The sequence below is a fragment of the Pteropus medius genome, unplaced genomic scaffold (genome assembly GCF_902729225.1).
Source record: "Pteropus medius unplaced genomic scaffold, Ma_sr-lr_union100, whole genome shotgun sequence".
In the NCBI taxonomy this organism is placed as follows: Eukaryota; Metazoa; Chordata; class Mammalia; order Chiroptera; family Pteropodidae; genus Pteropus; species Pteropus medius.
In genome coordinates, this window is record NW_024344253.1 from 8,205,582 (window position 1) to 8,219,023 (window position 13,442).

The window sequence follows — 13,442 nt, forward strand, 5'->3', positions numbered from 1 at the left end:
TGATGACAAACATGATCAAATATTACCTAATGATAATTTTTTAGACCATGTAACTGACTGAAATACAAAGTTCGGATGTACTTAGATTTTCTCATGGAGCCAAACTACCACTGACCGATGTGTTCTTTTTGTTTGTTTTTGTTTTTGTTTTGTTTTGTTTTGTTTCCTAGTGTGGTGAGGCAGGTGATAAAAAGAAATTGAAGATAAGGAAGTTTAGACTCAACTGCTCTCATCAGATTACAACATTATTTTAGGTATTGTACTACAGGGTGGTATAGAAATTGAAGGGAACCTACGATCATATCTCAGGTGTCACTGCTCACTTCTAAGAAAATGAACGTTTCTAAAGAACGTCGTATTGTGGTTTGTGCATATGAGGCTTACCTGTTAAACAGATAACAGATCTGTATCTTCCGTGCTAATTAGGGGCAGTCATTTAACTGAATCATCCATACAGGTGACTAATACATTTTGTACTTTCTACTTTGGAAATTTGATGTGAGGTGCACTGACAAATTCCTAGGTAATCTGAAATCACTGACGATTCAGATAACCACCGTTAGATTGAAACTAGAGTATATTTGCTATATTATAGGTGAAAAACCTTTTAAAATACTGGCTTAATGACGGGCCACACTCAAGTAATTTAAATCCTCTTATGAGGCAAGAACTACATATTTTCAGAAAACAGTATTCAGCCTAAGAAATGAACAAGAACAGAAAGAGGAATGGTAGATGTAGACTTTTGTACAGGTTAACTTCATGTTATATACTGAAAAAATTAGTTATAAAGTATTCTTTTTAAAAATTTATTTTTCAGTTATGGTTGACATACAATATTATATTAGTTTCAGGTGTACAATCTAGTGATTAGACATTTTATGTACCTTATGAAGAGGTTACCATAAGTCTACTACCCAACTGACGCAATACATAGTTATTACAATATTATTGAGTATGTTCCTTATGCTGCACTTCACATTTTTGTGGCTGTTTTTATAACTAGCAATTTGTATTTCTTAATCCTTTTTACCTTTTTTGTCTATTTCCCCCAATAGCAACCATCAAAATATTATCTGTATCTATGAGTTCGTTTCTGTTTTGTTTGTTTATTTTGTTTTTTGGATTCCACATGTAAGTGAAATCATATGGTATTTGTCTTTCTCTGTCTGACTTATTTCACTTAGCATAATACCCTCAATACCATGTTGCACACGGCAAGATTTCATTCTTTTAATGCCTAAGTAACATTTCATTGTATGTATGTACCACATCTTCCTTATCCATTCATCTATCGATGGACACCTGTGTTGCTTCCATATCTTGGCTGTTATAAATAAGTCTGCAGTGAACATAGGGGCACATATCTTTTTGAATTAATATTTTCTATTTCTTCAATTAGATACCCAGAAGAGGAATTGCGAGGTCACATGGTAGTTCTATTTTTAATTTTTTGATGAACCTCCATACTATTTTCCATAGTGGCTGCACCAGTTTACAATCCCACTAATAGTGCACAAAGGTTCTCTTTAGTGAGAAAGGATTCTTAAGAATCTTCAAGTTCATTCTGCATCATAAATTCCCTTGCTCTTTCTTGGAAAGTGACTTACCCAAAGATAAGTTATTAAACAGTATATTAGCACAAAACCATCATGGTAAGAATTCAGAGAAGAAATGATGAAGCTAGCTACCAAATGTTATTTGAAAGAGCCTTTGTGATTCTTTCATAAAAGGCTTAGAAAAGTATAAAAGTGTTTTCACAGCTCTGGATTTCAAATGTGAAAAATGAGTGTGTTGTATCGTTTTGAAATTCATTGTTTAGGTGCTTATATTTGTTGATTCAGTAACATTTAAAATAACCAAGCCGTTTGACATTTGTCTTGTCATATTTATGGCAAGAACCCTAGAATAATAATTAAAACTATTTATCTCTGTGAATAAATAAGTCTTTTAAGACCATATCCAAATGAGTTTCCTAGATAACTGTTTCTTGAATAGCAGTAAGACTAGAATCCAGGCATAAGTTATCTTAGAAATGAAGACCTATTTCCCACAAATACGGTGGATTTCTACTTAGCATGTATAATTATTACTATTTGTCTTCTCCATTTTTTTGAGCATCTATCTTCCAACAGTGGAACTATTGCAACTTTTTTTTTTAACTGAAATAACTACCAATTAATTTTTTAGTATGTGTAGTGGGATTGGCGGAGTGACAGTATGTGGTTAATTCTAAATTGTGTAATAAAAAAAATCACATATTTATGGTGTCGGAGTAGGTTTTTGAGCTTTTGCTTGAATATAGTTGTGTTTAATGTCCTGAGACTTTAAAAAATACTAAATCTATCCGGGGCGGGGGGTGGGGGGGCGGTCCTGATTTGGGAGTACCTGGAAGTTGTACAATTTTCTGTCTCACTCTTCTGGTCACCCTCCTAGCATCCCATTTATTTTAGGCTCTCCCCATTTGACATATAGCTTGCTTTCTCTCAAACTGTCTCTTGGAGCTAGATAGCCATTTAATATTTAGGCTTTGGAAAAGGTGCATCTACTTGGTGAAATGAGTAGAATTAACTGATAATATTTATAATCCATAATTAAGATGTTTATGGGACTTCAGTAGAGTATAAACCCTCTGTAGGAGATAAGATATAACATTCTAAGGATGATTTGGAAATTCATGCTAGTGGGTTGTCTCCAAATGATCTATCTGCATATTTAGTTCATATTCAGCAGAGATTGCATGTCGCTAGGGATAATGGCTTTAAGGAACTGCAGCCTACACATTTTCATTGCATCAGTAAATTAATTAGATTCGATGAGTTGAATTCCAAAGCAGTCAGTTGCATCTTTCCCTCATATCTAATTTTACATATCCTAACTGACATCATGTAGTCATCATTTCCATGTGCCAATCAGTACTGAAAATAAACTCTTTTGCTCTCACACTTTGTTGTGCTAGTTTATTGTTTTCTCTATGCTTGAACATTCATTTTACCCCAAACTGGAAACTTTAATTTCACTGGCAGATGCTCTTATTGTTTTTATAAAGTAGCCTGGTAACTTAAGAGAAGTGAGATAATTATCTTGATTTGATTTATGTGTTATGAATGTATAGCTCATATAATGCTGCTCTGGTTTAAACACTACTCTTTGTTGTTTTTTTCTTTCCTCATTAGGTGGAGTCTTTGAATTTTTTAAAAAGACGATAGTAATCAGATCTACTTGAAAAATTAAGCGAATTGATTTGGTCGGAACTGTTTTACCAATTCTTTAACGTTCAGCCGCTGGGTAAGTTAAGTCAAATGTTTTCTATGTGGTTTGATTTCAAAATTATTGGAAAGATATCTCAAGCAAAATATTAAGCTTTATGTGAAATTTTGACAGTAATGATTTGAGGCTTTCAAAACCAGTGAAAGATATCTGAGATGCTATCTAAATGAACCTATTTGTAAGCTTTTTACTGTATGTCTGGAAATACAAAAAGATTAGAAAATGTCGTTTATAGTTTGAAACCAAATCCTTTTATTTACTATTTGAATGATTATTTGCTCATTGTAATCTTGAGGTAATGTGAGAATATCAGATTTTACTGTTAGTGAGATATTTATGTGTAATTGTGCTGTTTTGTATCAGATTCACATCTAAAGTATAATGAACATTTTGAGTAAAACAGTAACTCTTCATATTTTAGTCTATTCTCATTTTACAGAAATCTTGGTTTTGTGATCAGAATAGACATCTTAAGGACTTAGGCAATTCTGCTTTCTTGTTGCACTATTGCTGCAGAAAACCCTTTAGGTAGAGAACTTTAAACCAGGAGGAGTTTAGGCTTTTAGAAAATTATTGGTGCTGCCAAGACAGAATTTAGTGGGAACAGGACTTTGGCTACTGTTAAAATGTCAGTATAGTAAAACCTGCTCTGTCAAACAGATTTTTGGCATCAGAAGTTTAAATGATACTGATTTTAAGATTTGGTAATTTTTTTTTTTTTTTTAAATTCAGGCACCCTCTTGCTTTAATTTACCCTTTACACAGTAACAGAAAATTTGGAAAAAAAATTTGTATCCCTAGTCTAAGTCATAAGATTCTGAAATACTAAATCTTATTATTATATCTAAATTGTGCAGCTCGTTACTCAATTTTTCCTCTGAATAAACTGGAGCTATTTTAAAACCTGACGAACGATAAAGAATGAGAGGAAAGTGTCTAATCATTTGGAGAATCAACTTTGAAACCAAACGAGCAGCTTCTGCTTTACCTGTGGACATCTTAAGACCTGATGAGGTCAGGTGGTTTTGCAGAGTCATATACTATATGCAACGCTAACAACTGCCTTTGCTTTGTCCAAAATAATCTCCGTTGAGGCTACTGCCCTAGAATGTGATTTGTTAGTCTAGACTTTGAGGATTCAATGAGCGTGGAAATATCAAGTGTGGAAACCCCAGGTTCTTTTCATTTTGCCAGTAAGTTTCATGACCCAATATTCATTTGTGACCCATAATTTCCATTGTTATGGGCACATGATGCTATTCGGAAACATTTTAGGATAATTAAAGGGATATAAGGCAGTTAGATGAAAAACCGGTCAGGAAGAGAAATGTTGAAAAGAGTTTCAAAAGCAAAGCCTTAGTTTCTTCAATAGCTATAAGAGATGTTAGAAGATGAACATTAACATTCTGAGCCACTAACTTAAATGTCTTTGTCTGCCATATTTGATTTTCCATCTACTCACAAGGCTGGTTTTGACAATTATTCCCAAAGTTCCCTACAGTGTCATAGTTAAATTTTCGTTGGCGGGACCTAATTTGAATTATGTTTAGGAGACTGTTCCGTGAGTGTCTCTTGCCTGGACATTGAATGCAGCTGGCCGCCTCTTTGCTTATCACACTTTGAGTTCTAGAAGGCTTTGGTTAAGTCAGCTCTTTGGGGTCATTGTATCTTAACATAATTATTTCTTTGAATTAAATAAGGATGTTATTTAATTCATAAGGTTATTAAACTCCTGGCAGGTAGTAGAGACTCTAACTAGTAGTGATTTTGATGATAGTGATTGATGGTAGTAATGGTCACATTATTTAAATGTGACACTAATTATATTTTATTAATCATGTGACTGATTCTTTAACCTATCATCTATGACATCACCTGTTGAATACATTTTCTCAACTAAACCAAATATGAAGGAAACACTTCATAAGAAATGGGTAAGATTTTTTCATGATATTTGTGCCTTGTGCAATCAGCAACCTCTCCTCCACTTTATCTGTGAACCTGGCCTTGTCCATTAGTGCAAGTGAAAACATTTTTTATATATAATAAGTTAAAATAATTTGTCCAGTTTTCCCCACTCCAAATTGGTAGTAAATAGAAAACAGTTTTCCAGATTAAAAAGGAAAACCCTCACCATTAGAACATTACTTTTTGTAAAGGTAGTAAATACAAATTATTTTATCTTTATGATAACATGACTTTTCATGTCCTACCATTTTACTTCAGGTAACCAGTGTTTTTGACTTGTCTTAACCTTATTCATTTAAAGGTAATATTAGCTGGACTATGGACTTTTAAGCATATGCACAGATTTATATGCTCTCATTGCATTGAAGGTAATTATTTAAGAATTATTATTAAGTGATATTTCTTCTTTAAGCTGAGGAAAGATAAGAAGGAAGGTGAAAACTATTAACATTCATTGGGTGTGTTCTGCAGAGTAAGAATCTGTGCTATAGCTACTTAATCTTTTAAAAGTAAGATTAAAAATCCCATATTTGTGTGAGGAAATCAGGTTTCAGAGCACTAGTTAATTTGCTGAGAATTACATTGTTATGATAAGTAATTTTTGGAGTCAGAAGTTATCGAAATTTTACTTTAAATTAGGAAATCTGAAATATGTTATTTTATTTTTTGTGGAAATTGCTGTATTTTGTGATATCCCAGACTCGTTCATCTATCCATCTGCTCCTTTCTCTTCCGATCTGCATTTGTATGTTTTTTTTTCTTTTTTGTCACTACTTACACCAATATGAAAAGTAAAAGTGAGGAAAATTTTTAATCCTTTCTTTTTAGACCTATATTAGTAGGTCTTATAAACATTTGATAAGCTTGCAGATAAGATCTGCTGTCTTTTCTCTTACATAGGGTCATTTTTGTAGTTTATTAGATGTATGTAGTTCTGTTTGGGTCCTCTGTATTTTAAGGTAACTGAAGAGGGTATCAGTATTTCTGATTATCACTAAACTGATGTGAAACCTATAGATTCTTATGCTCTAATTATAAAGACTGTGATATGTTTCCCATTGCAGTTTGTGTGAGTTGGAGTCTCTTACTCTAATGCTTTTGTTTTTTCAAAATTATTTTCGTACCCTCTTCTATAAAATTTAACTGTTCCTACTTTTTCAAGCATTTTGCTTGGCTAGACCTTGATTCATTCATACATTCAATACTTTATCCATTTATGTTCTCATCATTCAGTCAGCAGGCATTAATTAAACCAGTGGTATAAGCAAAGCATACTTTATTCCACGAGCTTTCTGTAGTCATCTGAAAAACTGACTGTGGTTTGCTTTTATATCATTTCATAGTATCCTCTTCTGCCTTTCTTTTTTGGTCTCTTTACTTTAGCTTTCAGTGTAGAACGGCTATGTGCGGGGATATCTCATCTTTTGCTTGCCACACAAAACCTACACAGTGGAACTTAAGTAATCATATGCCCTTTTTCTATGATGACCTGTATTACCATATGGGTAATACTTTACAGTTTGCAAATAGCTCCCATGTTTTATTATCTCTCTTAAGGCAATAACTGTTATGTAGGTATTACTCATATTTTGTTTCATGTATGAAGAAAAGGAAGCTTAGGAGCTTACAAGTGAGTGATTTGTTCAAACTCACAGTGCTAGTGAATCATAGAACCAGAATTCAGCCCTAGTTGTCCCAACTTCAGACAGCATGTCATTCAGAAGTCATATTGGAGTTTGGGGAAAGAATCAGATCTCATAATTTTGAGCATTTTGGAGGAAGTGCACCTTTTCCTTGATGATATTAACTGTTAAGTTCACCCTGCTCTGAGAATCTCATAAACTCCAAGCAACATCCTTATAAATCAAGAATGGCCTTTAGAATTCTGATTCCTTTGGAAGTTATAGTTTTCATCATAAATTACTAAATTGGATATTATATAAAATCACTCACTTAGAGATCTTGATGTTTTATCTCTTTTTCTCTCTGAATCCTTTTAACACTACATTTCTCTGATGTCACTTTTTGTTTGTATTTTTGTGCTTATGCTTTAAAGTAAAGTGACTTTTGTGAGGTTTTAATCTCACATGCTACACTGTAAACTGCTTGAAGGTAAAGATTATGTCCATTTTATTGGTGTCCTCTTCAACCTTGAAAATGGTGACTGAAAAAAATAGTAGATATTCAATAAATATTTGTTGAATGTAATAAAAATATTTGTTGTGAGTTTTATTTTGCAACTTATTTGGGGATTGCAAATTGATACCTGGGCACAGATTTAATTTTAATTATATTAGTGAGATGAATCAGCAAGTCTGATACTTATTAAATATCCAGAGCAGAGCCATAAGAGCAAACTTATGAGCTCTTTTAAGTGATCTTTTGAATGCAAAAAATTCTTCTTAAAATACAGTAACAACAATCCCCACACCCCCACAAAACAAAATAAAAATCCCTGCGTCCCCCTTACAAAGATTGTCCTTGTCCTTTATTGTCCTTGTCTTTACTGTGGAAACAAAAACAATTGACCTCTGAAAAGACTGAATGAGATAAAGTAAAACAAGGCCTCTGAATGTGAAGGCTTCCTGGGAGATACAGGTGTAGCTCTAATGTGAATGTGCAGTGCAGCTATCTTTGACTTCAGGACTAAGGGTATACATTTATTCTGGCCTGTGGTGGTGGGAAGCCCATGAACATTCTTGAGCAGAGGAGTTATGTAATCAGAGCTGCACTTAAAGAACATAGATCCTGCCAGGTTGTGTTGGATGGCGTAGGGGTGGAGGTGAGGGTGGGGTGAGTGGGCGCCAGAGTTCCTGAAAGCACAGAAGCCATTTAGGAGGCACTTAGATTAATTCACAGAGGAGCTGTCACCTCATGTTGTGCCCTTTACCTCTCCTCCCACACATATCACAGATGAAAGCGCTGTTTAGAAACTTCAGTGAACACTTGGATCCCATCTTCAGGGAATTCTTTCTGACTTAACTTCCTCCAGCTGCTACCTTACTTAGTTCCTCACATCTCGGGTTTTGCATCATGGCACCCTTGTGGCTCCTTTCTGCTCAGTTTGTTTTCCTTGGGACTCTCCTGATACTTCTGTAGGTCACCGTCACTGATAATCGTCCCTGGATTCCATATACATGAGGGTACAGTGCCTAGACTTGTCCTTTGGAAGTTTGCCAGTTAGTCTCAGACAACCTTCTGATCTCCTGGCTTTGTGTGGTGGGACATCAGTCAGGTGTTGAGGGCCTGAACTGGAGTGGCGGCAGTAGGATAGAAAGCACACAGACAATATGAGGGAGAGTGTCAGAAGCCAATTTAGGACGATCTGATTGGGTAGAAGAGGGGTGTGTGTGTGTGTGTGTGTGCACGCATGTGCGTGCACACTCACGTGCACAAGCGCATATATACATGTGTGAGCACTTATGTGTGTATTTCTGGGAGTGGGAGCTGGGGGAAGCTGGCCTTGAACCTAAGAGTTTGAATATTATTTTAATTGAAAAAGGGAAAAAGAGAAGCTTGTTTGGGTATCAGGATGGTCAGTGTGATTGTATACCAGTTGAGTTTGAGATAAAAGTGGATAAAAATACATACTTTTCTTTTTCCCGAAGGGTTTATAGTTGGAAATAGGAATTCACTGGAAGACGTGAGCCTTCTTCCTCTTTTTTGCTGTTCTTCCGGCTCCTTAAATATTTCCCAAGAGTTTAGGATGGTTTTAGGCTTTTCTCAACCTTACCCTGCCAAAATCCCCCACAAAGTCACCTCCTCAGGAACATGTGTACTTGTCAGAGTACTCGCAACAGCCAGAAGTGTGCCTTCCTGCCTCCTAAAATAAAAATGTACTGGCAAAATAGCTCTTTTCCTTTAGAGAAGCATGATCATTGTCATCTTACGACTTGCTGAAATAGTACAACACAGGAACAATTTTTGGTAAGCTGGAAAATCTCGGGAATGCACAAACACTTGCACTTCTCCTTTGCTATGATGTATTCACTTGAGACCGTTTAGTTCAGGGGAGCAGGGTGATTTTTACTTGCACACTAAAATTGAAAAAATGTATAAGTTATTTGATTCTAAAGTTGTTCTCTCAATTGGTGGTATTTCTAACAGCACCTTAAGGTTCTTAAATTTGATGGTAGCAGTGAGTTGGTTGGTCCCACAGTAATCCACCCCCATTCCCATCCACCAAGGAGTTTTTGAATTTTAGAAGAGATATTCTTGACTAAATCAGCTTAAGAGCATGTAATGGTCCTGTAATTATCATTTGTCATTACCTTGTGTACTAATGATTAAAGCAAACATTTAATAACTATAGGGCAGTAAATATATTTTAGTTCTTGAGCCATAAAAAGATTTCCATTAACAGAATGTTTTGTTCACAAATAAATTATTCATTGACTGTAGCAGAGCTTGATTCTATCATCAGCTTTAAGCGGAAATTTCAAGAACACCAGTCATCATAGATGCCAACACTAGGTTGGCTTGAGCCTACATCTTTCTTACATGGAACCTGAGCATTCTTGGCTATTTGCAAAAGCTTTATTTAGTTCACTTGAATTCGGTGAATATTTATGGCTTTTCTGCCATATGAAATTTAGTGTTCCAGAGGTTGAAGGAATGCAATGATAAGTCTGCCTTTTAGCCTTCAAGTTGCTTGTAAACCTAAAAAAGAGATAATACGAGTGTATATTGGACTTGCATGTAAGAAATCTAAGGAGCATCCTCAGAAATGTATAAATAAAATGTTGCAAATTCAGAGGAGAAAGAAATCATATGTATTTTTTTGTGGTAATGTGGGAGAAAGGACTTGGGCATCAGGAAATGTTTCCTGAGGAAGGCTTTAAAGATGGGCAAGCTTTTGACAGGTGGACAGAATTACACATAAGCAAAGAGATGGGATGGCTAATGTGGATGTCATCATGGAATGAAAAGTAACATAGTGTGTTTGGAGCAAAGCACTGGAAGGCGAAGAGGAGACATGAAAGAAGAGGCAAGAAAAATACTGAGAGACGATGGGCCTTGATTGTGTAATAAGCACATCAGTTAGTTAGACATTTGACAACCATTACCCATTTTTGAGCTCAGGAGTAACATGACTGGATTATATTTTGAAATATACCTCACCTCACCTTAAAGAGAAGAGGTGAAAAAAAAAACCAAACCTGGAGGTAGACAGGTTTAGAAGCTATTGGGATAGTCTCCCTGAGAGGTAATAATGTTCTGAACTACTCTGATTATCATAGGAATTCAAAAGAGGGCACAGATGGCAGAGACAATGCCATTAAGTCATCTGTAGATTTTGGTATGTGCTTGACTACGTGAAGGGTGGGAAGCAAGAAGGAGTGAAAAATTCCATTCAACGATTTTAGTAAGCTTTAGAATCCAACGAATGTTTATGGAAAACATCCGTGTGCAAGACATTGCGCTTCGTGCTAGAGGTGTATACTGAGAAAAATGAGAATGGTCCTGTTTCTAAGTAGCTGAAAATTTAGTTGGGGATATAAAATATTTACTCAATTAACTACAATCCAAAGCAGATCATGATCAGTGCAATAACAGGAGTAGAGCAAAGGTTATGAGAACACAAGGAGAGAAGGCTTACATCTGACACTGGAAAAGCGGAGAAGCGTGTAGGGGAGATGACACTTCACCTTCGAAAATCAGAGGATTGCAAAGTATTTTAGCTGTCAGAAGTGTAACTGGAACACTGAGAGGCAAGTATCAATGCTAAGAGGAAAGAAACTTTATAGAGAGAAGAGGTCTTACTTATTGTCCACTTAATGTCAGAGCCTGAGCTGGGAGCTCTGTATTTAAGGGATATATCTTCAACAGTGTAAAATACTACAAAGTCATCACTAATATTAGAATCAACAAAAAGGTTGCTCTATGTTGCAATCGAAGATTGTAGGATGGCTTTTGAAGAGGTTTCAGTAGGGTTGGGGATGGAAACATTCTAAAGGTTATTACTTACCTTGAAGATATAATTAAACTGCATCAGGGAGAGAAAAGGCTGAGCTTTCCTCAGTGATTTCTCCTTAATGGGTCAAGTTTACATAAGCCTCAGTAGCTCATAGTGTTTTGGCTGGTCTTACAGATATCAACTGGAGAATGTGTTAGTTCTGAGAAGTCTTTGCAAACGTAAAAATATTGCATAATTGTTAGATTCATAGAATATTTTCTCACAAGTAAAAGATTTCAACACTTATTACCACCTTCCCTCTTCCTCCCTGCTTCCTCCTTCCTCCTTCCCATTCCTTCTCTTTAAGCATCCAGCTGATGATGCCGCACACATTTGCCACACCCTTGGCTCAGAGTCAGGGAAGTCCTCGGGCTCTCCTTGGCTCTTTTCCCATGTGGAGGGATATCTCCATGCAGAACAATCCAAGGAAGTGCATGTACACACACACACACACACACACAGTTCTTTTCCTGTCCTCAAGGATATTTATGTGCCAATAAATAGACATTTGGTCACATCGAGGCACATTGTGTTACATTTACGCTGAGGAAACAGGGCAGGGATGTCATAATCTAGCAGGAGGCTATAGGGATATTATTGACAATTTAATATTTAGGAATAATAATAGAACTTAGGGAAAAATTTAAAAATTGCTTTGTTAAGATGAATAGCATATTACTATAGAATGTAAAGGGGTAAGATTTATATCATGATTATGTTTAGTTGATTTTTGTTGTGTGTGTGTGTTTTTTAAATCAATTATTGCTGCAAACTGGGGAAATAAAAGGCACCCATATTATTACAAAGAGGAATTTAAAATTATAACAAACCGCCCTATAATTTAAAAGGAATAAAAGGAGAACAATTTTAAAAAGTAGTAGAATGGAGGAAGAAGTGATTGCTCTTTCACCCCACTGATACATAATAGTACATGAGCATTGTACTTGAGAGTGTGTTTATAATTCATTCATTCATTCATTCATTCATTCAGCTATTCACTTGATCACTCAATACACATTTACCGATTTCCTGTTGCGTTTCAAGCTGGGGGATGGAAAATACAGCTGAGTAGAGAAAAAACATGCAACACTTTAAATAAAATACATTTTTCTTATAGGAGACTGGCCAGTATAAGTTAGTCTGTTTCAAAGGTAGTCAGCTTGACGAAAGTATATTTCTGAGGTGAGTGTTATATACTACTGCTTTTACCCCTCAGAGCTATTCCTTGCTGTTATGAACCCTAAAATGTGTTTAACCTGCTAGGATACAGGAATCCAGTTATAAGATTAATGGTAGTGGGACTCCTCAGAATTTCTAAAAAATTACCATACGTTCTCATCAGATTTTACATATTACAGCATTGGGATTCCTTTTCCTTAAGAATTGAATTGAAGAGATGTTTTATCAAGCTGCCTTTCCCCTGTCTTATCAGAAGCCTTGAGATGGATAGGGTCAGTATGTTTATTTGTGTGTACGTGTAAATAGCCTAAATATCTACAGGAGAATTCCCCAAATGTAGGGATGTCTTCTACCTTAGGAAGCCCTGTCAAGATCTTTTCAACCAGCAATCAAGCTCAGAAGTGGGAGGGGCTCTTGAGACTGAGTTAGGCCTGTCTCCTAGGCCCAGTAAACATGAGAGTATAGCATTATGTCAGCCAGCCAGGTAATACTTTCTCATTTTATTCTTTTTTATTTGTTATCTCTCCTTGCCTCATTTTTATAATTTTCTTCCTGCTGGTAACTGTTGCTGATAGGTTTGTGTCTTGCAGGATTTATCCTGTTTTAATATCAGCTTGATTATGCTTGTGAGAAAACAAGACCTTCATCCTCTCCACCCCCCAATTTGCTTTGCAGCACACATTCAAGAATATTAGGGTCAGGTGCAACATGCCACCATGTTTACCTCTATATTCAAAAATTCAAGTTGAACTCATAAACCTGTAGGGCCTCTGTCATAGAACTCTTAATCTTGAGTTCCTTTGTTTCCAAAGCAAATCGAAAATATATGTGCATGATATATGCATAAATGCAATAATTTTCATTATGTCAGATATAAATTATGAGTGTTTGGAGTTGAACGTATTAATATACATTTTGTAGCATTACTAAAATATTTGAATTACACTATATGTTTACTGGGAAATTTATTATGCATTTTTTAAGAATACTCTAACTCAAATTTGGAAGTATTATTTGACAAAGATAATATGTTTATGTGGATTATTTTTAATTTTAGAAAAAAATTAAT

General features: G+C 35.4%; 1 protein-coding gene across 5 annotated transcripts in view; it reads left to right on the forward strand.

Moving 5' to 3' along the window:
- The window catches only part of HIVEP2 (HIVEP zinc finger 2), a 180,200-nt gene that overhangs the window by 97,302 nt on the left and 69,456 nt on the right, over nt 1-13,442 (forward strand). For all 5 annotated transcript variants that reach the window (XM_039869742.1, XM_039869744.1, XM_039869745.1 and 2 more), the window contains exon 2: nt 3,177-3,288. The gene's annotated coding sequence lies outside the window, so the exon portion shown is untranslated. The remainder of the gene's footprint in view (nt 1-3,176; nt 3,289-13,442) is intronic.